This window comes from Aythya marila (assembly GCF_965140915.1).
Source record: "Aythya marila genome assembly, chromosome: Z".
Lineage (NCBI taxonomy): Eukaryota > Metazoa > Chordata > Aves > Anseriformes > Anatidae > Aythya > Aythya marila.
In genome coordinates this window covers 44,952,288-44,975,860 of record NC_139080.1, presented here as the reverse complement: position 1 = coordinate 44,975,860, position 23,573 = coordinate 44,952,288, and the positions used below count along the sequence as shown (strand labels likewise).

The 23,573-nt window shown below is 40.2% G+C and overlaps 1 protein-coding gene across 16 annotated transcripts in view; it reads right to left on the bottom strand.

Moving 5' to 3' along the window:
- The window catches only part of AOPEP (aminopeptidase O (putative)), a 202,101-nt gene extending 200,811 nt beyond the window's left edge, over window positions 1-1,290 (bottom strand). For 6 of the 16 annotated variants that reach the window (XR_014319302.1, XM_082782684.1, XM_082782686.1 and 3 more), the window contains exon 1: window positions 180-622. The gene's annotated coding sequence lies outside the window, so the exon portion shown is untranslated. Of the gene's footprint in view, window positions 1-179; window positions 1,079-1,258 lie in introns of those variants that run through there. The other 10 variants (XR_014319300.1, XR_014319301.1, XM_082782689.1 and 7 more) reach the window with 5 other exon arrangements.
- Between the last annotated feature and the right edge of the window lie 22,283 nt (window positions 1,291-23,573).

Sequence of the window (23,573 nt, the reverse complement as noted above, 5' to 3'; positions counted from 1 at the left end):
TGCAGACTTCACTGTGCCTCACAAAAAAACCTGCACGGGTCCAAATGAAGCTTTGAAGTGAAAATTTAATCCAATTAATAACACCTCTTGTCAGAGCAATTGATGCCCTTCCAGTAGCCTCCTCTCCAGCCTGTGAACTCCAGCAGTAACGAGCATAACGAAGGACCTTCTTCACCTACCGCAAGGTAGCAGCTGTGGAAGTTGCTTCCCACGAGGTGAAGTTACAAGAAAATAACTCCTCCCTTCAGCTCAAATAGGACATGAAACCACTCCAAAAGTCAAGTTTCCTTCCTTCCCAAAAATACTGATGCCCACAAAAAAAGGAAAAAAAAAAAAAAAAAAAAAAAAACATAATTAATCGAAGTTTGTGGAAGCAGTGCTTATTTATGGTGAATGTGCTACAAAGAACATCCTGAGATTCCCCATGAACTCTGATCCTTCATCCACTTGTGATTCCATGAATTACAGTAGTAACCAAATACCTAAATTGTTAACTGAAGTCCAAATATATGCAGATAAACTTTTTACAAGTACCTACCCCTAAATCTGCAAGTTTACAGAACACCCATTGACACAAGAGTAAAGCTCACAATTTTTAATTTCACAAGAACACTTCAAGGGCAGTCCCGAGCAATGTGCTGCGCCTAGGCTGGGTCACCAGTCCTGAAGATGTTTAAGGGTCCCTTCCAACCTCAACGCCTCTGTGGAGATGCTGAAGAGCTTTACAGAGGTGCACAATCACACCGGGTATTATTTCCACTCTGTAGTAAGGAGGACGGGGATCTGATATTCACAAAACGGGGCACATGAGCGACAGGATATGCCTATACGGGATGTGACTAAAGAGTTGATAGAGCCTGACTGCTTTTAACACACCACAGCTGCCGCTTGTGACCACCACCTCCAAGGTGAAGGAACTGTTTTCTTAAGGGTGGAAAAAAATCAACCTTCCCTTGCCCGTGCTGCCTCCGGCAACCCTCAGCTTCCCCCCGCACGAGGCGCTGGGCGGGACAGACCCCCCGACGGCCCTGGCTACCACACGAGCGTTACCCGTGCGCCTCCCCCTGCCGCCACCGGCCCACGACCACAGCAGCTTCTTAACCACCCCTCAGAGCTTTAAGGCGGGCACAGCTCCTTCGGGACGTTGCGCTTCGGACCAGAGTCCTACGAGTGGGACACGGGCACAGGCCGAGGGGGGGTGCGGGCGGCGCTAACGGTCGCTAACGGCCGCTACCGGCACCAACGGCCGCTGCTTTACCTGCCACGCTCGCGCCGACACCCCGCCGCCCCGGCTGCGGCGCCGTTCGATGACGTCACGCGCCTAGCAACGCCCCTAGCAACGCCGCCCCGCCCCTAAGAACACTTCCCCCTCCCCCGCCCCTAACCAGAGGGTTGTGTATAGACCTCAGCAGGGGGGACACCTAAAAGTATTTGTTTTCGCATCACAGATTATTTCATTCCCGCATTTAGTTTGGCAGTGAATGGTTAAGCTCCTGGAGAAATGCATCACTGGTTAACCGCTGGCACGGTCACCCTGCTTCACCCCCCACAGCACGCTGCATGCTGGAGCCATCAGCTGGCTCCTGAGGAAGCCAAGGATGCTTCCAGCTGGCAAATTATTATGACAATGCTATCAGCAGAAAGAATAGCACTGAAAATTCTGTCAGAAATAGGAATAGCCACTAAAAACATCCAGTTGTTACAAGCACTGAAACATCTTGATAGTCTGGGAACGGTAGGCAGGACACTGCCTCATAAAACCAAAACCATGGAAGGTCTTTGAAATACCTATTTCAGCTCTGAAATGTTTAGTTTTGTGAGTCTTGACAATATGTTCTCAGCCTGCAGGTGCCAAGCTCCTCAGTGATGCTAACATATGGAATAGGGGAGGAGGGAATGGAAATGCCTCCCTAGCTCGTCTGTGTCAGAAGAATAATTAAATATTCATTAGAATAGGGGTTTAAACCTGACTTTGCAATGCAAGTGCCATAACCACAGCTTTGCAAAGTCAGTTTCTCCTCCCCTTTAGCTCCACAAACATTTAATTATTCATGCAAAGTGGAAAAACACTGACAGGAGAAAATGTGAGAGTCTCTCCCAGAATGCCCAATTGTATTTTCTAGTGCATTTTCTAGGGAGGTAAGAGACCTGGTGTCAGAATCTAGCTAATCAGGGAAATTTGCAAACAGATTTCCCTCTCCGCATTATCTTTGGATTCTAGGGAAAGAAATGTAAAGATCATTTTTTGTGCAGATTTGATGTCCCCAGTGGATAAGGCACAGTACTTTGGGAAACCAGGAAAGGAGTTAGAGAATCTTTCTAAGGAGAAGGATCAGCCTCAGTTTTAGGAATATCTACATGGGCAACACAGCACTGAAGCTTGGACCGTGAGAGCAATTTATCTGCCTTATGATGTTTTAATGCCAGGGCTAAGTGCCATGTTTAAATAGCCCAGGCTCCACCATGCATCTATGAAGTGCTGGTTCCAGACCTGGCATGTGTTTCTGGATTAAGGACCTTTGAATCAGTTGCAGTGTAAACCTCCTCAAAGTTGCCTTAAAGACTGACTTGCAGAAATGTAGGTAAGGTAGGGGAGGTCAAATCAGGAATACATAAGGAATATTGTTACCAAATTGCCATTGTGGACCTAGCCATGCAAGCTTACTCAGAGCAGGCCTGATTAACAGGGCTTTTAAAATGTCAAAGCTGTCAGAAATATTCTGCCCAAAATAATTGGAACATATTAGCAATGATAGGAAGATCATAGAGTCATAGAACATCCTGAGTTAGAAGGGATTCAGAAGGACCACCAAGTCCAACTCCTGGCTCCACACAAGACCATGCAAAAATCAGACTGTATGTCAAAGAGCGTTGTCAAAAGTCTTCTTGATCTCCATCAGGCTCAGTGCCATGACCACTGCCCTGGGCAGCCTGTCCCAGTGCCTGACCCCCCTCTGGGTGCAGACCCTTTCCCTAACCCCCGGCCTGACCCTCCCCTGTCCCAGCTCCATGCCATTCCCTCAGGTCCTGTCACTGTCCCCAGAGAGCAGAGCTCAGCGCCTGCCCCTCCGCTCCCCTGTGAGGGAGCTGCACGCCGCCATCAGGCCTCCCCTCAGCCTGCTCTTCTCGGGGCTGAGCAAACCAAAGGACCTCAGCTGCTCCTCATATGTCATCTCCTCTAGGCCCTTTAGCATCTCTGTAGCCCTCCTCTGGACACTAATAGTTTTATGTCCTTCTGTTGTAGCAACCAAAACCGCACACACTACTTGAGGCCTCACCAGTGAAGAGTAGAGCAGGACAACCAGTTCCCTTGACCACCTAGTAATGCTGTACTTAGACAGATGTTAAAAAATATCTCTGATCCAGTCACAAACCTCTCTTTGAGGATCACAGGCACACCACTCATGCGTAGGATGGAATTTTTGGCTAGGACTACCTGCAGTAATCAAGGAAGGTTTGAGACGGAAATCATGTGCCACTTCAGATAGGATTAGTATATGCTTTGAATCCATGTGGAACTTCAGTTAGCAAGAATTCAGTTTGAGGAGATTTTATAAATATAAACAAGAATGAATGACCATGAAAACACACATTACTTTGCAAGCACTAGAGAAGGAACACTTTTGTTTTGTTTTGTTTTGTTTTGTTTTTTACATTAGCATTGCATGTACAACAGCTTTTGTGTTTTCATGATTTTCAGTGCACAATCAACATTCCTACTTATGCAACAGTGATGTACAGAGGTCTTGAAATCAGCTGCATACATGCATGGAAGCCTTTTCCAGTGACTGAGAGAACACATTGCTGTAGCCTAAAAACAAATCTAGAGCAGGACCTTGTCACGAGCATGAATGAACCAAATTCTCTTGCTCCATATTTACCACAAACCTATTTATTTCTCGAAAGACGAGAACTTCTCTGTCAAATTGCATTTCCTGTTACTGTCCAAATGCCTACACCCCACCCATCTGCAATAAAATATTCAGTTGCTATTGTCAAGTGAACAGTGGATAGTTTGATGTAAACAAATATTGGAGGTTTCCTCTATTTAGACTGAAGCATGAGCAAAGTAAGTACTTGCTTGTGATTCCAACAGTGAATCTTATTTGCCATTGAAAACAAAGGCTTCAAAAAAGGTGTAAAAGTCCTACTGTAACTTTCACACAATAAAAAAGCTAAAGATTTCATAAAGGGGTATTTTTATAACAAGTTACTCGGGCAATATTTCCGTAGTAGTAATATTTTATGCCCTTCATAATCAGTCTTAAGATGTAGGTTCTACGTGTCCAAAATAGTGAAAATAATTGCTAAATACTTTTTAAAATATTTTGCCACTTGTGCCAGACTAACTTTGTTTTGGTGTCAAATGTGACACCAGTATCAATTATTTGGGGCAATTTCACAATAATAATGATGGCATATTATTGCCATGATGAAGCACTTGAAACACAGACAAGAGGCAGAACTCAGTCTGACAAATTGAATCTAGACTGCAGTTCACCACCTATAATTCCAAATCATCCTTCAATTGATCATAAGATGCTGACCACAAAGAATAAAAGAAGGGAGGATTGCATTCTGGAGTGAAAAGTGTTGCCTTTAACTAACGTAGTTAATATACTAAATGCTCTGCCTGTGATCCTTTTGGTAACTGGTATTTTCTCCACACCCTGTGGAGTCTAAAAGGAATAGAGCTTGTGCATAGTTTCTCCTTTTGGATTACACTACAACATTGTGATATTCAAGAACAGTAAGAATCTGAAAAAATGACCTCTGTTGAACCGCAGAAATCAACACTGCATGTCAGTGTGGCACTTCTTGCAAATTAAGTTCTTCATGTTTGTTGAATATTATATGTGAAGATTGAAGCTGATGCATTTGATTGAGGGTGTGCCCAGTTGTAGGCAAAGTTTGAAACTGGTTACTGGCTCCTTATAAACTCCTTTCAACATTTGGCTTTCCTTACACTATTAATTATTATGTCTGTGACAGTAACGGCTATAAAAAAAAAAAAAACATTTTAGGTAAGAGCTGTACAAACACAGAGGAAGGCACATCCTGAAAGAGTTTATCATCTAAGGAAAGGGCACATACACACGGTGCAGGGGAAAAGGGCTTTACAGACAGGCAGAGTGAACGGTGCGGTGGCAGCAAGGATCTCCCAGATGCTTCTGGCAGTGTTGATATATAGGTTATAAACATTAAAAGCATTTCGAAAGGAAAGAAAGTTGAGGCTGAGTAAGAAAGTGTGGAGGAGGTGGTATAAAAGCAGGTGTGCAGGAAACTGACTTTAAAAGCCTGGGAAGCAGACATGGCCTCAGAGGGTATTACTGTTGGTTTTGGTTTTATTGTTCTTGTTGCTTTTGTTATCGTTGTTGTTTTTATGGCTTTCATAGGTCAAGTTTGTGACTTTTTGTTTTGTTTTGTTTTGTTTTCCCTCAAGGCCACACATTGTTTAGGAAAAGGAGTTAGCAGAATTGCCACCTGGGTATGCTGCCTGATACTAAAGCTGAAGCTTTTTCCAACACAGTTTTGAGTGATGGGTGCACTCTGCTGTGGCTAAGCTTTATCTTCTTAGCTTCTGCAGCTAATGGCCAAAGCTGCTGTCGTGCTTTGTCGTTATTTTGGTTTACATTAAGGGAGAATCCTCTGAAAGTAGTTTCTGAAATCTTCAAAACCATATGTGGAAGCCTGTAAAGAAAACTGGCTATGGAACCATCTTTGGAGAGCCAGTAGAGGAAAAATTATACCTTGCCTGGTAATCTTTCCTTGGTTGCACATCTTAAAATAATAAAAGGCTGTTCTAAAATGCATCACAGAAGATAAAAATGAACCTCAGATGCTGTGTTCTGCCTTAGCTAGGCACATACAGCATTTCAGCTTCTGAATTTCCAGAGATAACTCCCATGTGATGTTACCTTTTGAGAACAGACTTAAAATAAAAATACACATGTAATCTTAGGATAAAATGTTATGTAGATTCAGTGACTATTGCAAGCAGATCAGCACTTAAGAATTGGCTATTAATACAATTGCTAAAGATGAATTTTCTCCTACTTTTTGGAGAGTTTTACTCTCACATCTCACATCAGTGTTGCAATCTAATTTAACCTGTTTTTCCCTGAAACAATTATTTATTTTATCCAGTCTATTTGAGCTGCAGTAATTCTCATCGTCCAATGCACATGAACATTAGTGCCTTAATTTGCTGTCAAGGTTGGAGACCAGTTTGACCTGATGAAATCCTAATACAGGCACTCTAATTTGGGATAAAGAGACTGAAAAGTCTCGCTTTCAGGAAACCCTTCTCAACTGACGCAAAAAATTATTTGCTGCCCATAAGAAGTGTGGGTTTCATTATGCTTGGTAGACAGGTCAGCTCATTCTGAAACTTTACGGTGAGTGCACAAAAGCAAAGTTTAGTGGAGTGAAACATCACAAAAACCTCCTACTCACTCTCTGATCTCCAAATGTTAAGTAAACAAAGAATGGAAGTAAACTTATGCATAATTTAATACTTTCCTTCTGGCCAATGAGTGTTAATAGTAGCTTGTCACTAGGAAGCTGAAAGAAAATGTTCAGAAACACTGGAGATGCTGGAGGATAGGAATAAATATTCACACATGAGGATCTAGAGAACATTGTATAATTTGACAGGCCAAAAGCTTCTGACACAGATCGTGGGTAACAGCCTGTGATGACATAACTTGCCCAGCTCATATGTGTAAGAAAGAAATGCAACTGCAGTCCTGAAATGTATGGGTTGCCCAGTGCCAAAATGAGTTTCGCTCAAGATCTGGAGACCTCTCAAGCACTCAGCATATATCCTTCCTTTTCTAAGCCAGAAGATCAAGGAGGCTGAACTTTCTGAATTCAAAACTTGATCTGCCATCTGCACTGACAATATGAAATGTCTGAATACTTAATAGAAGGAAAAAAAAAAAAAAAAAAAGGCAATGTCCTTAATAAACATGCTTTGGAAATGGTATAATTCTATTAAAACTAACCCAAATTATTCAGCCCTTGCTGTTAAAATGTAATTAATTGTATTATTTAGAAGATTATTTATGAAATAAATATTTAAAAGTGGAGCTAACCTTGAGAAGACACTGCCATTGATTGATATGGAAGTACAGGATGGTAATGATTTGTACACTGAAAATTTTGGAAAGTAAAAAGTGTCCATAATGATTCTCTGAAACCTGTAGATTAACAGAGGAAGAATTTTGTGTGTCCTTGTATTTACTCTGTAAGTGAAATACATGCTTGCCACCAATACCATATGATCATCGTATTTCATTGTTGCATTGTGATACCTAGAAGGATCACTGTAGAAACCTCTTTATTTCTGAGGATCAGAAGAAAAAAGTTCTTCAGTTTGTTAGCATTTCTGAGACTATTCTGATGTATGCTTAAGTGAGAAGCATGACTATGAGATATATATTATTATGGTGATGTTGCAGGAGACTGAGCTTTAGCAATCTTGCCAAAAGGGAGAGAACTGGTAAATGTGTGTCATTCAGTGAGGCTGCTTGACGCACAGGCTTTTTTTTAGTCTGTGATATTCTTTCAACTACATATGAAAATTTGCCTTTTCGATGGAGAAACTGGCTAACTCTCTTCCCAAGAACAGTATGTATTTCCCACTGCACTGCTCCAGCAGGGTTGGGACCAGTTTTGTAAGTAGCAGATATGATCCATCTCCAGTGCCTCCAGGTTGAATGGGGGAGCAGTCCCAGAGGTAATATTTCAGTATGGGGAGAGTTCTCCCACAAGCTCCATTTTAAGGAGTCAGTCAGCGAAGTAGCAGGATTCATATCCATGTATTTTGCAGGAAATCTGAAATGATTTGAGAAATCCCTGGAATGCTTCTGCTTGTCTGTAGCAAGTAGACACAGTCATATTCAAAGGGGATGCAGGAGATGTAGCTGCATATAAAGCAGCCTTATTATTTTATATATATATATATTAATGATCTGAATAAATGTGAAAATTCTGGAGAATTCCGTATTTCATAGATGCTCTATTCAACAGACATGTTGTTTCACTTGGCAGAGCTCAAAAGAGATCTCCTTGTGAAGATGGAGTGAGTCAGAAGGTGTTGGGAAGACAGATTCGTCTTCTCCGAGTAGGGGTTTGTTGCTGCCAGCTTGTTCTGTTGGATTCTGCTGGAATCAGAATTTTCAAGGGAAGAGGTGAATTAGTTCATTATGTGCCAATGATGGATTTATTTTAATGCTTGGCACTAGGAAATGACATCACGGATCTTATTACTAAATCACAGCCAAACATGCAGTTGAAAATGCTCAGTTTTGCAGTCAAGATCTATAAAAATGGGTGAAAAACCTTCAGTGGGGAAAAAAATAAAAATAAAAAATATTTTGGTGTGTGTTATCTGTGAGGATGTTAAATCTCTGAGAAAATGAATCTTGTAGGTCTTTAAGTTTTTGCTGTTCAGGAAATGCAGGTAAAATTCCATAAAGATTTTGAGCTGTGTGTGTTTGCAGTACAATAGACTACACAGGGTTAGGGAGGCTGAGTCTGCCAGAAGTGACCTAGTACATATACTCAAAATTGTATAGAAGTATGGAGACATTAGGTCTTGTGGCATTAGCTTAACAATCTTTGCACAGCATAGTGTGGAGTCAGCATTACTAAGAAGGGAAGTCAGGCTGAGTGTTAGTGCCCACGTTCAAAAGAAAGAACCTGAAAACCTTTGCTCAGGTGCTGCTTAAATCCCAAAGGCCCCTTACAGTCTTCCTTCAAATTTCCCCAGCTGCCTGCCTGCTTACCAGTAGGAGATCTGTTTTGTAAGAGGGTGTCCTTTGCTTCCATCTTACCTTCCATTGAAGCCTATTTTTGTGTTTTACATTAAACAGTTATTGGGTAGAATACAGGGCTAAAGACAAAAGTGCACAACCTTCCAAATAAAAGCCTACACTTGTATAATGGTTTGTGCAGCTGCGTGACCTTAAAGTTTACAACACTTTTTCCATCTTTAGTTAACCATAACAAATGTTAACATGATGCAAATCTATCCTTGTGTAAAAGTAACGACTAGCATTCTGACTTGAAGCCGGCAGAGTAATCAAACAGTCTTCATTTTATTAAACAGAGCTGTCCCTGGAAAAAATCTAATAAAAAGGCAAAAGCCACAGAAGGTAAGATTTTATTTGATATAAATAAACTATACAATGAAGCAAAGCAATGTTGATAATTTCATTTATTGAGGACTGCAGTGTAGGTCATTCATGGTTTAATTTTCACTTACTAATCATAAATTCACTGTCATCACCTCTGTGTCTCTCATTATTATATCATAATCTCTGCTAAATTAATTTCCCATCATTGTCTATTTTTAAAATTTGTCCTCTATCTATAAACTGTTTATAATACACACAAAATACATACCTCTTTTAAACATACAGTATATATATTTGTATTACATATAATCAAATAAAACTTAAAGAATTACTAATTCTTTGTAAAGAATTCTTTAATATAAAATATTAACGCTGTTTTACAATGCTGCCTTAAATTATTTGAACCACACAGTAAAAGTCATACTACAAAAGTCACGCTAGCTAATCGTGGATACTAACCTATCCTAGAAGACTTTTTTGAAGATCTTTGAGAAAACAAATTATCTTAATGTATAATGTTTAATTCAGTGCTAACTTTAATAATAATCTTCACAAAGCTACAGGCAGTACTGCATCCTGGGTATATATTAATAGTTACAGATCCTGTGTTAGCTGCTGAAAATGAGCAATAGCTGTCATGGCAACTCTGTAATTTCTAATTTATTATTAAATGTTTATATCACAGTGGTGTAGAGACACCCAGACAAAGGAAAGACAACACCTTTGACTCCAGATGTTTACCTTCTATGTGGACAAATGGCACACAAATGCTGGGTGAATATACTTGAACCAACTTTTAATTGCTATATGGGTAAAGATATAAACAAACTGATTAAGATAAAATACGTTCAGCAGTAAAAGAGTGTTATTGTACTGCAGGTATTGTAAGAAATCAACAGATTGGAGCAAAGCTTCAAAATCAGATTTAGCTTACAGAATGTTTCTTTATATCTTAACCTAGCAAGAGTCATAATCACTTAGTTATTCCAAAATGAAATCCTGATATAGCAAAGCACAGCTCTGAAAAACTGAGATTTACAGCTCTGAATGTCTGCCTACATCTGTGGTGAATTTGCTCAGTTGCTGTCATGTTATCTTAGCAAATATGACTGTAGCATCCTGAGAACTTACCACTGTATGATTAGTTCAACATGGGATCACCCAAGTCTGCCATAACACAAAAATATGCACTAAATGCTTGTCATAATAATTCAAAACTGAAGTGTCTGCTGGTACTTTATTGCCATATTAACTTTTTCATCAGTTATTTTTCCATGAACAATGACACTTTGATAAGCTCTTCATTTTCCCCTACCCTTTATCTTTTATGTACATTGGATTTATCATAAAATAAGCACCTCAGATATGTGGGGAACAATTCTCTCATTAATGGATGCAAATTGACTAAAGGACTTTAAAATATATCAATATGTATAATATTGCTGCCTGCAGACAGACTTCAAACTGAGTTTTACCAAATCCCCTACAGCCTTTCACAGATTTCCTTCCATGTTTGAGGTCTGTTCTCTCTGGTGAGCTCCCTCTGGCTTGTCTAAAACAAAAAGGATTTGATTCCTCCAGAATTCATCGACACTTTGAATTCAAAACTGTGCTGTAGGAGGCCAAATCTTTTCTCTGCTAGGGAAAGAAGAAAAAGTTCCTGAAAAGGTATTAAGAGTTTTTCTAATGTGTTTTTTTCTTATAACTCTCTCCTGTTTTTCTTATGGGGTGGGAACTTCAAAGAAGGGCACAGGACAGAACTGAAGTTTTCCAAGAATCACAGGAACAGAGCAGGTGACAAGGGTCATCAACTTGTAAGCTACTCCAACGGATGAGAAATTTTAGCAAGGGTAGCCAAATTTTCTGCTATGCTTGGTGTGAAGAGAGGATAGAGTCTGTGATTTTAGACCTGGACTGAGAAGAAGAATAGCCTGTACTCCCTATCTCCTGAGAAATAACTGGCCATCCAAGAGAAGAAACTCAGGTTGGACAGGAGTTACTCGGATACCATGTTCATGCTCATTAGTCAATACAATTCCTATTGCACTTCAGAGCTGCAGTCTCTTTTCTCATTAAGCCTAGGGAATTGAATGCCTACTTCAAAGCAGGATGATAATATGATAATTTCTCAGGTAATAAACAATTTCCTTTCCAAACACTCTCGCTACTCCTCTGCCACAGCACCACATTGTGTCCGCACGGCACTGTCCCTTCCAGAGGGAAGCAATACTGTAAGAGAGAAGTTATCACTGGTCTGACTGCTTTTAGCCTCACCCTGGGCTTGGACTGTAAGTGCACACCCACAGCACGATAGAAATGAAGCCTGTGTGGTTCCTATTTGCTGAGCTCTGACCGGCCATTCCCACTCCTGTAACCTCAGAGAGGCTATTATCGTCACTAGTGAGCAGTTGCGGATGCTGTAGCTAATGGGTACAGTTCATACACGTAACCAGACCACAGCCTCAGCATCTCACACAGCCTCCTCCCCCTGCCTTTCCACTGCTCAGCTTGCTTCATTAGAGCCATTCCCCTATACACGAGGGAATCAGTGAGACTTGCATTCTGTTATTTTTACACTCGTGGATGTTCCTTGTTCAGTCCTGTGGCCTGACGTTCGGATGTTTGATGTTTGCCTGCTTCACTCCCCTCTCTGTTGTTCACATCTCTCAGCAGGAGCTGGATGGGTGGCCTTGTCCCCCTCTGCTGCAAGGGCTGTATGCTCCAAGGGGCCAGCCAAGCATTTCTGCCTCCCCAAACCTCTGCTATGCATGGAGCTGGGACAATGCCCATGACAATTGCCAACATGACCTTTCCATTGAATGCCCAGAGTTAGAAGTGAGAATGTAGTGTAGGTTGGTGCTAGGGTGGGTGTGTGTAGACCGATCTGGGTTTGACAGCTTTTATCTGTGCTTTGTGGCTATGAGAAAATGGACTTTGATCACTGGGCAGTCCCTTCCAGTAACAAATTCTAGCTGGGGAACCACTTTGTTTTGGGATTTCATTCACACAAAGCCTGTAATCTGATTGAAAAAAAAAAAAAAAGAAGTTGTTCCTTTAGGCCAGTGCTGACAGAATTGGAGTTACACGTCTATATAAATATCTGCCCCTATAGGTCTGACAGCAGGACAAATGCCTCTGTCTGTAAACTCTACATAAAAGGGAGGTACCATGTCTCTGTTCTGTGATGAACCTTCATAAACAAATATCGCTAATGCTGGGGAGGGAGCTGGAATTCCCAAACAACCTGGGAAGGCAATGAAAGGATAAGAAGAAATCTTGTTGTGCATTTGTATTTTTTTCTGATAAGAAAGAAAAAATGGAAGTACCATACAGCAATTCTGTGGAATTTAATTCATAAAGCATTGTTTTTGAAAGTTTAATCATTACAGAGTGGAGCTTCAACGTGCTTGTACAGTGAGCAGGCATAACTCCTTCCTTTGCCTCTTCTTGTAAATGTAATTATTGTACATGTGGGATCTCTGACTATAATCATACAGGGAAAAAATGACGGAATGATTTCTCTTAGTTTTCATTCCATTGCTTCATTCCATATAGAAACTGCTCTTTTTTCTTAGCACATAATTGTTGCTTCTGATCAACTGCAGAAAAGATGGAACTGAGTTTTAGCAAGAGGGCTTCAAACGATGTCAATGTGCTGTGTTCAGCAGATCTGCCAGGAAACTACAGATAAACATTTTGACAAGAAAACAATTAAGTTACTCATCCTGCAGTGAGCAATGATGATGTGAACAAAACTTAGTTAATGGCTTACAGTATCAGTACTTAAACCTCATGTGTTTCATTGTTTTTTTTTTTTGTTTGTTTTTTTCTTTCAGAAATACCACTGGGAAAGCAAAAGGCATTCTGAGAAAGGGGCTAAAATAAGGTGTGCTGTTGTGGACTAAATGGGTTTCTCAGTGGAGATGAGTGACCCCTTTGTATCTCACTCAGCTGCTTTACTGTAAAAATGAAGGAGGTTTTGCAGATAGATTTACTGTAGCTCTTTAAAATTTTATGACTGACTATGTGGTCCTTGTTATGCATTCCCAGGATTAACAGATCCGCCATGGGGATGTTCTTGGCATTTCATAGCCTGACCTTTTGGTTGTGATAATTGTGTAAGAATAAGAAAAATTACAGTGACAAAACACATTGGTATGTTTTGCTTAAGTTTTACTTCCAGTATTCTTTTTTAATTCCAGTGAAAGATTAAATGTAAAAGTGGCTGCGCTTGGAGTAGAGAGGCAGAGATAGTCCTAGCAGTCCAGCAGGAAAAGGCTTTGACTTTTCCATTACTAGAGAGTGTGGGGGGGCTACTCATGGTGGTCACCATGAGTCCCTGATTTATGAAGCATTGCAATAATTCATTTCAAAGCACAGGTCTTCAGATACGCAGACACTATTTTTATTCAATGTACATGCATTAAATATATATATATAGATCCTAAAAATCTCTATAGCATGATAGAATGCAAAATGTGATGCTCTTCCTTAGTGTGTGTTGATTGCAGCCTCCAGGTAGTCCTTACTCCTCCTGTGCTGTGAGCACATTTATATTAACTGCAACTCTGCTCTGGTTCTTCAAAGCAATCACTGTTTCCAGCAATCTTATGCTTTTATTTTCCTGTAGAGACTGAAGTTAACAGACTGAAAACAGACTTACAAATTCCCCCAAAAGCGCAAATGTTAAAGCAGTAGCCACTTGTTTGTCCAAGGTTCTATATTTTTATTTTTATTATTATTTTTTCTGTAAGAGCCTAGCTGCTTGCTTTTCTAAGTAAAATAACCTTTACCAGCATTTTACTCTTAGATGTATATAGGAGGTTGAGACCTAATGGGAAGACCAACCATACTACCTTGTTTCCCCACTTTACAGAAACATTAACAAAGTCTAAGCTGTGGAATCTTTTTTTTCTTATAGTCATGCAAACCCAGTAAGAACACAATTACAGGGCTGGCACCACAAACAAACAAACAAACAAACAAACAAACAAAAAACATCTGAAATAGAATCCAAAGTCAAAACTGAAAGGCAACAACAATTTCTAAGACTGTTTAAACAGCTTAACAGCAAGCTCTTCGCTGACAGTACAAAATTGCCATGTTAACAACAAAGACAATAACCTACCAGATTGGCTGAGCCAAGAGAGAAAAAGAAAGAAAGTGCAAGTGCCATTTTGCTGGCAATGCACTGAACCTCATTTAAGATATTGGTAAGGATCATCCCAGTGGCCACATTATGGGTTTTCCTGCCATCAAAACTCAGATCTGTAAATCAAAGGCATACATTTCCAAAACAAGTGTCCAGAATCAGGTTTTTAAATTTGTAGTAGACAGAAGTGGCCTGACATTCAGGGATTCTCTACATCCCACTAAATTATGTTCTGAATTCAAACACTGCCCTTCTTTTAAATAAACCTGTTATTTTATTTCTATTCACAGACCCTTCTTTTTACTTCATTTCTCTTTGGAGCTCTTTTTCTTCAGACCACCAGGCAACCAAGCCCTTTGCCTTTTCCCTGCTGTGATGCCATGCCAGCATTTCTGTACTTTGTTATTTAAATTCTGTGCCTGCCTTTCTCAACCATTCCCACCTTGATCTCAAGATGGAAAGCGCAGTTGTGACTGGGCTCTGAAGACTGGTAACTCAGAGAACACCGGCTGAGGAAGGCTTTCTGAAGTTTTACAGAAACTCTGCATCCTCCTGCCACAGTTCTGTCCATTTTGGCACCAAACAACTTTTGAGATTGTTTTTGTTTTGTGTGCATGAGATCAGCATCGAAGGTGGCATTAGAATATGAAACACCAGAATTTCAGTTCTCCCTTTAGATTCCCTGATTTATCTTTTCCTTAAAAAGGCCTCTGTAATGCCATGCGTTCCTCGAGCTATTTTAGGTAGCAAAGCTTTTCTAAAATGGATTCAAACAAAAAGAGTTCTGTGGGAAGCAAGAATACACTTGCTAAATATTTGTGTAATTAATGTAATATCAGGACACCCAAATTTGCTGACAAGCTGATTTAATTTCCAGTAGAGGATATAATCTTTATAACAGGGTATACCTGCAGCAAAATTCATTTATATAAGGTAAATAACCATAGCTCATACCTACTCAGAAATTCCGTACTTATTCAGACAGGCTTTTATGTACTGAAGTTGTATTCTCTGGCACTAATGTTAATATTTAAAAGTGATTTAAATGCATGCTATTAGTTGAAAATGGTGAGATTATTGGTGAAATAACAACACAGACACAGTTCCAAAATTTTTTGCTTTGGATTGCAGACAAGAAAAAGCTAAATTAGTGAAAGTAAAATTGGGCTAAATGTGAGAACAGATTTTTTTTTTTTGTTTTACTTTAAATATATCATTAAGCATTTATAGAATGGCAAATTGCCAAAAAAAAAAAAAAAAAAAAAAAAAAAGCACTCAGTGAAGTTCTCCATTGCAACTGCAGTTAATAATTTGTAGTTTTTGTCTTTAAAAAATATATATTTAATCCATATGATTGTAAATAATTTGGCTAAACTCTACTAATCAACTATATAAAACTATGTCAGTCTTGCCAATTATGTCTCTGAAGGAGACGGTTCCTTATTCAGGTTTTTGCCTTGCTTTCCTCAATAAACCCTGGGGTTCAATGCAGCCAGTAAACCTCCTAGGAGTTGAATTCAGGCCTCTGAAAGATGGCAGTGGGAGTGGGATCCACACTGAGGTGGAGCCGTCTGGCAATGTCCCTGCTGTGGGGACTGTAGCTTCAGGCAGAGGTCAAAAGCCAGGGCCAGCCACCCTGTGCACAGCTGCAGAGGGATTTGCTGAGTCCCTCTGTCTCATCCCCTAATGGTGTTTACATTCCTTCAGCTAACACATGCTGATTAGTGCTATGGCTAGAAATAGTTTTTCTAGTCTATTCCAGGCCTCAAACTACCGTTTTTTAAGTTTTGCCTAGACCTCAGGGATGTGACTGCTCATTATATTCAGATCATGTTTGCAAACTGTTTTGCAACTCTTATAGCTTCTTCTCTTCTCTTCTCTTCTCTTCTCTTCTCTTCTCTTCTCTTCTCTTCTCTTCTCTTCTCTTCTCTTCTCTTCTCTTCTCTTCTCTTCTCTTCTCTTCTCTTCTCTTCTCTTCTCTTCTCTTCTCTTCTCTTCTCTTCTCTTCTCTTCTCTTCTCTTCTCTTCTCTTCTCTTCTCTTCTCTTCTCTTCTCTTCTCTTCTCTTCTCTTCTCTTTTTTCTGAGTTTTGCAGGGGATGCAGTGTTTAGAAGAGGTTGGGGGATGGCAGGGATCTCCACATGAAGGCTGGGGTTTGGATCAGGGTTAAGAGGTGACCTGCAAACCTCAATTACTGCTTATTAAACACGGGGTCGCTTGGTCCTTGTTTAGAAGTAGTTATGTTTGCATCTCTGCCTGGCAGCAGCCATTGGGCAAACCCTGAGCCTATAAGTAATATTTGGTTTAGGATTTGGCCTTGTAGGAAGCTGGGTTTAAGGCTGCATACAGATGGAGATGTTACTTTGTGATAAAACTTCCCACATGGTTAGCAGATCTCACACTTCCAACCATTACTGTTCTATTTCTGACATTGAGATTAAGAGTGAGATTAAGGTTTGTCATAAGGAAGGCTAATAAACTAAGTAGGGACAGGTCCAGAAACAGCTGCTGGGATAAATGATGGTTTGGCTAAATTCAAGTTTTAACCTAAATTTGGGGCCCAAGGGGAATGATTAACTATGATTGGTGCTGGGTCTGGAAGGGGTCCTGATGCTAATTTATGGCTGGTGATAATAGGGCCCAGATGGTAATCCTTTATACTTCAGAATAAAGGGATCACTTAACACTGCATAAATGTCAGATTTTGGTTATGAGCCAAACAGCTATGACATGGTCTAGGCAACCGAGAGAGTATTGGCTGTGTTAAAATTTGGTGCTTGAGAATGTTATAACCTGAAATGGGGGCAGGGTGAAGTCTCCTCGTGGTTCCAGCTCTTGGGCTGGACCAAACCTGCTCCTGTGCCCTGCTGAGGCAGATGCTAGCAGGTGCCTTGCAGCTCGATGTAGAGCTGTGGCTTGCAGGAGTCACTGGGTAGATGTGATCATGAGAGCTGGCCTTGGAGTCGAGGCAGGGCTGGGAACTCATGACCTTTTGCCTTGAGTGCTTAAACTCCTAACTAAAAAATTCACCTACAATTTTTGTGGGTCCATCAGAATTTAACCCTAGGGAGACTTTTGCTATGGAGAGGCCTTTCTGCATGACAAAATTGTCAGGAGGGCCAAGGACATTTAAAATTAACTTAATCAATTATTTCTGACTTTTAGGAAGCCAAATGGTAAGAATGTCTGGGCAGTTTAACAGAATATATATTTTTTCATTCTAATTATGCTATATTATTAACTGGTCATCAGTAGCTAGAAAATGGGGTTAAACGAATATTTTCAATTTTAGGAGCTGAAGATCATATTATACAAAAATACTGTCTAAAAAGCAGGAAAGGCATGGTTCTAGTACAGGGCTGACAAAAAAATACTTTAAAATATAGGGTTAGCACTGGGAAAACTATACATGTATTTCTGCTGTGAGATTTTCACAGCTATTATGAACATCTGGTTTCATAAAGCAGAGCTGGTTCCTCTTCTGAAGTGCTGGCAAAACATCTTGCTTCCTTCTCTGCTCTTTTGTTTGCCCTTCCTCATCCCTTTGCTTTTCACATTTTTCTCTTCTTCCCTTCTCAATATCTGTATTTCTTTAATTTCATCTAATTCTTTTGTTTCTAATAGCGCTTCTCCATTAAATTTCAATTTTAAGCATTTCCCAACATGCTGTTAAAAACATTTACACAAACCTGTTATAATGCATATGCACACAAGCATATCTCTGAATCTTTTTATCCCTCAAAACCTGTGTCATTTGCCATGTGATTTCTCAGGAGCTGATTAATTTCTAGGTGCCAGGCTTGCCATACCTCTTAGTCCTGTTTACCTATGAAAGCCTCATGCCTTCAACCATCCACATACATAAAGCAGGTTAAATGGATGATGCAGGATCTTGTCCTTTGGAAGGGGGAGATACCTCATATCCTGGGTAAATCAGAACAGAAGCACCCTGGATGCAGGGTGCCTGGATATGGGGCAATGGATATCAGACCTCACAGCTTCTATCTCTATACAGTGCCCAAAGAAGGGTGTACGCACCCCATGGGGTGCAGCAGACAATCCACTAAGGTACCAGAAGAAAATAATTTTATCATTACGGTATGGTAAATTGTCATGTTTCTTTAATTTCTGTGGGGTTTGGGTTTGCTTTTATTTTTGGTGTGTGTATGTATGTTTTATGATTTATTTATATATTAGTACAGTAATACATGTATATAACTTACAAATAAATCTACATATACTGGGGGTGTGTAACCAGAAATTTGTTGCAAATAGAGGTGTATAACCAAAGTATGTTTTGATACTACTACTCTAGGGCACTTAGTTCATCTTGAGCACTACGTGAATGTTGCATCTGTTACAAATAAAATACAGATATAATCCTCCATTTAGGCATACACCTGTGGCATGAAATAGAAATCCAATCAGCTGTTATGAAAAATAACTATCCTCTTTATATCCTCTATAAAGACAGGCTAAATCAACTTCCAGCTGTGCCTGGTTGTGCAGTGCTTGCTCATCCTTTGCAATTAAGACACAGTGGAAACTGAGGGTAGGATGTTCTGACTCCTGCTGTCTCATAAGGTTTTCATGTCACAAAACACACGTGGGGCCTATTTAATTCTTCATTTGCAGGGTATTCATCCTGTAACTGGCTGAAGGGGTGCTCTGGGTTTGCAAACAGACGGAAGTACTGAATGTGCAGGGACAGTTTGCTGTCTTTCCTTTATGTAAGCGTGGAGCGTTACGGATGTGTGACATGGCAACCCCACCCAGTTTCTGCACTGAAAATGAGCTTTTTAAACCCAATATAGGTTACTCCTACTTGTTACTTTTTTGTTTGTATGCTTGTTTGAAAAATCTCACGGGATATTTTTTTTCTTTGGGAAGTGACATATTCTGCTCACAGGAGCAAAACGCAGTTCAGAGGGTGACAGACTGCACAACGCAGAACAGATAGCAGCGAAGTTTTGAATGACAGTGGGAACTTTGTTCATACAACCATTTCAGCAGCTCACAGGAAAAACAAGCACATTCACATTTTCCTGGTTTTATTTTATTTTATTTTATTTTATTTTATTTTATTTTATTTTATTTTATTTTATTTTATTTTATTTTATTTTATTTTATTTTATTTTATTTTATTTTATTTTATTTTAATTTTATTTTATTTTATTTTATTTATTTTTTTCAGGCTGTGGGCTGCATGGGATGAGCCCTTTTCTTCCCCCGCTGCGCAGCGCCGATAATTCCTCCCATTGCTAGAAAACCACCCTAAATAGCCCTTAGGAATCGGCAAACGGCATTTTAGACCAAAACCAACCGCGGCGACCCTGTGCCGGCGGGGGAGGAAGGCGGGGGGTCCCCGGCTCCGTTTTCTGAGCGTAAATGAGCATCGCCACCTGACGGCCTGGCTGCAGCACTGCGCTGGGTCCCCGCGGGGGAAGAAGCGACCGTGAATAAATAAATGCTGGTGTTCGTTTGTTTGACTGACTGATAGATGGATTTTTTTAAATAATAATTATTTTTTATATTTATTTATTTATTTGCTTCTGATTAACATCCCGTTTTCCTGAAAATAGCAGGGCTCTGGAGCCAGGAGAGAAGTCACTTCAATGTCCAAAACCCTTTTCATCCCTGAGCACTGTGTTTCCAGCTCTTTTAGAGACAGGGTGCTGGAAACTTCTGCTCTGTTTTTGCCTTTTCTTTCTCTGAGGGGTCACTCACAAACTTTCAGAGAAGCATGGGGTAACAAAGAGTTAAACCTCTCTGTGTGCCTGTGCCATGATTTTGGATGGTTGGCACATTTACTGAGTGCCACGCTATTCTTTCAGGTGGCAGCCTGGACAGACACACTTTATGAAGACCACAGCAGCATATTTCAGCTGACAGTGCTTTGTTTAACTGTATTCAGCTTCACCACTGTCAACTTTAGTTTCCACCTGCTTGGTGTAGGAAGCCCGTCCGTCCTTGCAGAGCTCTGCTTCTGCTTTGGACTGAATAACCATCACAGAAGAGATATTAATGATCATGGTGCTACTGCCAAACAGGGCTAGATTGAGATAATATTGCATCTGTGATCTGGAGAAGACACTTCTCAGCGTTTGCATGTGTGTGTCTGCAATACCATATGGAGATATGTATGTGTTGGTTTTAAATTTGCTCAATTACACCTTGGTAGCAGCATGGAGCTCTGCAAAACTCACAGTCCTTAGACAACTGGAACACGCCTACCTGGCTCAAACTTTTTGAAACACTGCCCTTCAGTTTAATAAACTTTGCCATGCAGGGATTTACTGTTAAAGGAGCTCTCACAATTGTAATTTATCACCTGGCAAATACCTTTTCACCTTTGTAGAATGATATTGCATTTATACAAAAATGGTGATATCTATAAATGCTGGATATCCGCTTATATCTTACCCAGTATGCTCTACCATATTCTGTAGTAACAGCTTTCCAGGTACAGGAAACAGAGGTGCCAGCCTTCTGTTTGCATTCATATGCACAAACATGTGAGTAAAATGAAGATACAATCCACATCTGCTCAACAAACCTTTTGCCTCACCCTACTCCAGCCTGTTCCCAAGAATCTTATTTAGGTGTTTTATCTAAAGCACCATATGTGAATATTTTTCTAAACCTGTGTCAAGCTTGATCTCTTGCTTGGTTTCCTAAGTTGTTCCCTGTTATTTATGCCTATAATTTAATTACTGAAATACATTATTTTTTCCCCAAGTTTTCTGAGGTGCTTCTGTTTCATGGAGACCAGACTGCAGTCATGATTGTCTTCAATGATGAGCACTGCAACTGGGATAGTGCAAGAGAGGGAAACAAACCTGAACAACTACTGGCAAGACAACTTTGAGCACTGTGTTTCAATACAACTGTTCCAACCTTTTATATATATATATATGTAAGCATCTTCATCATGGTCTATACTCAAAAAAACAATGTTTTCCTCCACCATTACTCTGTTGCATACTGGTTGCAGCATGCTGCACACTAAATCTTCCTTTTACCAAATGTTGTGTTCACATAACATGTGAAGAGAGGTACAAAATAGGGAGTAAATCAGGTAAATTTACAAGAAATTTAGCTAAATTCTAAGCCTTCACTAATAACAAAGAACTCTGCCATTAAAATTAATGAAATTTCAGAGACATTTATTGATTTGTCCTTCAACATGCTGCTTTGTCTCACTCAATACAAGCACTAGGAATTTGAGATTCAAGTTTTTAGTCCTCCAGATACTTTGTTATGCTCAACAAACAATGCTGCAGACTACCTGTCAAAAATACAGTTAATTTTCATTTATGATTTTCTACACTTCTAACAGAGATTTCAGGCAGGAAAACAAGTCAGGGTCCATACATCTCAATGATCGAAGAAGAAAGAGGAAAAAGAAAAGCACATATACATTTTCCACCATACTTCTTACTATTATCCTTTCTGGTACTTCATGCCTTGTTGTAGTAAAATGTCTGCATGAGTTTAAATGGCAAGGGTGTGTATGAGGTTGCTGCTTACACTGGTATCACCCCTACCAACAAACTTCACCCATCTGTTGGGAGCTGTGAGCATGAAATTTTCTCCCTCAAGCCTGATTTTTTTTATCTTAGCCTATGTGAGAAATGACAATAATGAAATTTTTAATGTTTCCCAGAAATTGTCACCTAACTACAAACTGCCATTGATTTTCTCATCTAATTCTATTCTAAAAAGGAATAAACAAGTTTATAAATTGGGGTATCTTCATATGTCCTAGACCTAGGCTAGCCCTAGCTGTAGGCATTTCACACATGTGAGATGATCAGTTGCTGAAAACGATGAAATAATGACATGAAATACCATTTTCTGTGGGGACACAGTTAGATTCTAGTCTACAAAAATGGTTTAAGCAGTCATGTGTTTTGCATGGTAGAGAACGGATGGCATTAACATGAGAGTCTATTCCTACAGTCAGCCTGCCCATGGTGAAAGCAGCTTCAAAACTCTGTGCTGGTTTTTATCTGTGGGCATGGTGCTGTGCTATATCCATATCCTGATCACCTTGGGCATGAACCGGCCAAACAGCATTCAGTGTTGGATTCTCCATTTTCCTGCCTATTTAAAGGTTATTTTTCCTGCCAGGTCCATGTAGGCAGCAGTCATCTGCCTAAATACTGAATACAGATATTTAATAAGACTGTATGTCACCCAGTTAAGGTGCCGTTAGATTGAAGGGATGTCTTTTCTCTCTGTCAGGGTTGGTGAGGATGGTTTATAGAATCACAGAATTATAGAATCATTCAGTTTGGGAAAGACCTTTAAGATCACCTCATCTAATCTTTAACCTAGTAGTTACAAGTCCACCACAAAGTAGTATGTTTTACATCTACGTTTCTTGAAGACCTCCAGGGATGGTAATTCAACCACATCCCTGGGCAGCCTATTCCAATGCTGCACAACCCTTTCAGTAAATAAATTTATCCTAAAATCCATCCTAAACCTCCTCTGGTACAGTCTGAGGCCATTTCCCCTTGTCTTATCACTTGTTTCTTGGGAGGAGAGCCCAATCCCCACCTTGCTACAACCTCCTTTAAGGTATTTGTACAGCATGATAGAATCTCCCTCAAACCTTGTCTTCTCCAAACTAACCAACCCCAACTCCCTCAGCCATTCCTCTAAGACTTTCTCTAGACCCCTCACCAGCTTTGTTGTCCTTTGGGCATGCTCCAGGGCTTCAATATCCTTCTTGTACAGTGAGGCACCCAAAACTGAATGCACTATTTGAGGTGTGGCCTCACAAGAGCTGAGTACAGAGGGATAACCACTTCCATGGTACTACTGGCCACGCTATTTCTGATACAAGCCAGGATGCTGCTGCTCTTTTTGGCCACCTGAGCACACTGCTGGCTCCTATTCAGCTGGCTATCATCAGTGGCCAGTGTTATCCTCATTGCTAGCTCTTATCACTAGCTGCTGCACTCATTTCCAAATTCCTCACTGACCTAGTTTTCAGCTGCATCATCTGGCAGCACCTTCTCAGACTTTGGCCTTCTCAGCTGCTTTCTGCTTTGTCACCGTCTGTCTCTCATCTGAGGTCAGGAATCACACTTCAAGATGAAGCTGTGGAAAGATATCTTAAATCTATTAGGAAAGAAGGAAGAAAAAGAGATGGAAGGAAGATCGTGAATATAAACTCAGTCAGATGGGCAGCAGATCAGTGAAGGTGTTCAGCTGCTCTTTTTGACTCAGCATCCTTTCCACCACAACTCAGAAGACCTGTCTTCCTAG